We start from the raw sequence: 4,066 nt of genomic DNA, 5'->3' as shown, positions 1-4,066 counted from the left end.
TTGGGGGTGTGGAGATGAAGGTGAAAATGGAGGTCTGTGCCAAGTGGAGGTAGTCATTGGACTCATTTAAGGATAAATTTTAATCATTTTATGTCACATTATCTATGAAGAGTGTCTCAGAAGAGGGGTAGGGTGGAGCAAGAAAGTGACTAGAAACTTGGTTGCCAAGAAAACTGTCTCCTGCCTGAGGAAAAAAAGATAATAACGTGATATTCATTCTTCTCTTGGTTCCATTCCTGACAGTATGGATTACTCACCTTAACTTTAAATATTAGAATTTTTCATCTTTTAAAATGTATAAATTGGACTAACTGATGTCTAAGATCTCCAAGGGTCATCTAACCTTCTATGATTTCCAAGAGTGATATATTTGGAGTTGGGGAACCTAGATTTGAATGCTAGATTTACTACTAGGATGACTAAGAATAAGCCACTTGATCTTTTTGGGCATCAGTTTCCTAACCTATCAAATGAGGGGATTAGATAAAGTGATCTTTATGGGAAGGCTGCCATATGATTTCATTAATCCACTTAGTCTGAGCATTCATCCTTGGAACTTAGCTATCCTGACTGATAGAAGAATGAGCGAAAACTCACTCAACCCAATCTACCTAGCCTGGTCCAGACCATGCTTCATCTACCACTACAACTTGAAAGGTGTGATAATCTATTGCCCAATGATTCCACTCACAATCCTTGTGATTACCTTACCCCAAACTGCCTCCCTTAGACACCATTCCCTTATGTATGTATGTAATTTAAGCTCCTTGAGGGCTGGGCCTGTCTTATTTTTATTTTCATATATCTAGCACCTACCATAGTGCCTGGCAATAATAGGCACCAGGTAAATGCTAGATTGATTGATCTTATGACTCTAAATTCTAAATGTGTTGTTTTTGTTGTTGTTGAGTAGCTTCAATCCTGTCCAACTCTCTGTGACACTATTCGGGAATTAATTCAGGCCGTTCACTGTAAGTGATGCGATTTAGGGGTTCAGGGGTGCTGGGACCCCAAAACCACAACATACAGGTCCTGTCCGAAAGAATTCAACCCAAGCCTTCTTCCAGCCAAAGACAAGGTTTATTAGAACATTGTCATATTGGGCAGACTCTTAAGGAGTCTGAAGATGGGTAAGCAGTGGCTAGATTATAAGAATCTAAGCATCTTAATGGAGACAAGGTGGACCTTATATATAGAAAGACTGTGGGAGGGGCCTAGGAGTAGCCAGTAAGCTGGGGTGAGCAGAACTCCTGGGACCTGGACCTTGTGGCCAAGGGAGAATGGAGCCTAGCTAGGATTAAGGGTGGGAAATGGCCAAGGGCCATACATAGGGAGATAAAACAAAGGAAGTCCAGGCTAGGTTAAAGGTAACAGAATTGGGAGATTGGGTGTAGCCACAATGAAAGGCCAGTTGACAGGATTATAGACTTGGGGTTTTTTTCCTTTCTGGGGCCCAGATCCCAACCCCATCAGAAGGTCAAATACTAAAGCTAAAACTTAAATACTTGGGCCAACTAATAAAAAAAGGGGCTTTATGGGAAAAGACCCTGATGTTGGGAAAGGTTGAAGGTAAAAGGAAAAGGGGATGGCAAAGGATGAGATGGATGAATAGTATCAAGGAAACAATGAACTTGGACTTGGACAGACTTTAAAAGATAGTGGAAGATAGAAGGGCCTGGCATGCTATGGTCCATGGGGTCACAAAGAGTCAGACACAATTGAATGACTGAACAGCAACAACACAAAAATGCCTAGGTCTCACTGACCTTAAAACAAAACAAAAACTCCACTTGGTTTTAGCATTCCCTAAGGCTATCACTCTGTCTCTCTTCCCTTTCACAGTGAAACTCTGAGAAAAAGCTATCTCATGGCCTACATTTGCTCACCTCCCACTCTCTTCTCAAGCTTTTACAAACTAGCTTTCCCCACCAACACTTGGCTGAAACAATTCTTTCCAAGGTCACCAATGATCTTTTTATTGCTAAGTCTAATGATTATTTTCTTCAGTCCTCATTATTCTTGACCTCTCTCTGTAGCTTTTGATACTGTGGACAATCTTTTCCTTCACTATACTCTCACTTCTCTGAGGTTTTTGTGAGATTACTTTGTTATGGTTCTCTTCTAAGAGTGTGCTGGAGCTTTGAGAGCTGGTTGTTAAATTTTCACTGGGAGCATTTATACCTCAGAAGTTGGTAATCACTATAATTCAGGGCTTTATTTACTGTTTTGTTGATTATCTCTATCCAAGAAAGTATTAATCAATCAATACTGAACTTAAAAGTACATATGCATACATTTTCCTCTCAGAGCCCAGTTGTTAAACATACCAGTAAGCCCCTAAATTGCTCTATAAAAATTGCTTGAACTCAGCTCAGGGAATGAATTAGAGACCTAATAACTGTAGGATAATTAATAATAATAATAATAATAACATAGAGTACATTAAGGCTTCCACATCTTATTTTATTTGAGCTTCTTCTTACTTGTTAGTCTAATACTGCCTAGTTGTTTTCTTTACAATTCTATTATACATGCCCTACTTTCTATGCATGAATGTATCTTAGGCCTCCATCCTAGGCCCTCTCTTCTTTCTCTCTCTACACTCTTTTTTCATGATCACATTAGCTTCCATGGCTTCCATTATCATTTCTATGTAGATAACTTCCAGTTCTACATAACCAAACTCATATCTCTCTTGAGCTCCAGGAATGACTTTTCAACTGCTTACTTGATGTCTCCATTTGGATTTCCATAGACATCTTTAACTGAACATGACCAAAGTAGAACTCATTAACTTCCTCCCTAAACTCCTCCTAATTTCCTTCACCATATCTTCCTGACTTCCCTGTTTCTGGTTTGTGATCTAGGAGTCATTCTCCACACTCCACTCTCTCTCATCCCCTGGATCCAATCAGTTGCCAAGTCTTGTCAGTTTCCCTTCTCCAATATCTCTTGAATCTGTCTGCATAGTTCTACTCACATAATTATTCCAGTCCAGACCCTCATCTTCTCCCACCTGGAATATTGGAAAAGGTTTCCTAATTGGTCTCCTTACAGACAGACTCTCTTCTTTCAAATCTATCCTCCATCTGACTGCTGAATCAATATGGCTAAAGTACATCACCTTGTCACTTTAGCCCAGGAAGATGCAATGGCTCCCTTTTGTCTTTGAGATAAAATACAAATTCTTTTGCTTGGCATTTAAAGTCCTTCACTATCTGACTCCAGCTAAGTTTTCTTTCTTTCTTTTTTTTTTTTTTCTAAATCATTTCAGCTTTAATAGCCTACAACATTGATTAAAAAGATGGGTCAACTTTAGGCTTTTCATTTTAGGTTGATTGCTACCAAGTACAGAGAGGAACACAGACAAATTGAGACTAGATTCTAAGAAGCAAGTGTACAAATGGAGTAACTGGAAAGTTATGAGAATGGGTTAAAGAGTCCAAGATATGAGCTCTTTCTGAATGAGGTCTCCTAGATGTAGGAAAAGGTTCTTGGGCCAAAGTCCTTGGTGGCTGCCATTGCTTGGTGGTTGGTAATTCAGAGGACCGATCTTGCTTGTTGGGTCATGAGAGCCTTGAATCTCTTGATAGTGATAGTGTCTTGAATACTTATCATCCGGGGAGAATCTGGCTGGGTGAGCTGAACAGGGCTGTTGTCCTGCAGGGTCTGTTTTCTTTAGGGTGTAGACCTGGTCCCCTTGCTCGTTGAGGTAATACTGCAGAAACATCACATCCAATTCACTTCACAATCCAGATCTGCCACGGAAAGAATCGGTCCAGCTAAGTTTTCTAAGCTGATTATGTGACTCTCTCTCACGCACTTTACATTGCAGCTAAACTGGCCTACTGGCTGTTGTCCATGCACAACATTCCATCTCCAGCCCTGATGGGCTTTCCTCTATGCCTGGAACGCTCTCTCTCCTTACCTCTGCCTCTTAGAATCCTAGATCTCTTCAAAATTCATCGCAAGTTCTATCACCTTTAATAGGCCTTTTCTGAGTCCCTCAGTTTTTACTCATCCTCCTACCCAATTACATTTTATATAGACCTTGAGTTAAATTTGC

General features: G+C 40.2%; 1 pseudogene; it reads right to left on the bottom strand.

Annotated features, from left to right (window-relative positions):
* Positions 1-3,303: 3,303 nt before the first annotated feature.
* On the bottom strand, positions 3,304-3,748 carry LOC110201391 (H/ACA ribonucleoprotein complex subunit 3 pseudogene; annotated as a pseudogene).
* Positions 3,749-4,066: the final 318 nt, after the last annotated feature.

Source organism: Phascolarctos cinereus, unplaced genomic scaffold, assembly GCF_003287225.1.
Source record: "Phascolarctos cinereus isolate Bilbo 61053 unplaced genomic scaffold, phaCin_HiC Scaffold_2;HRSCAF=192, whole genome shotgun sequence".
NCBI lineage: Eukaryota > Metazoa > Chordata > Mammalia > Diprotodontia > Phascolarctidae > Phascolarctos > Phascolarctos cinereus.
Note: the sequence above shows the minus strand (reverse complement) of the source record. Positions and strands in the feature narration are given on the sequence as shown.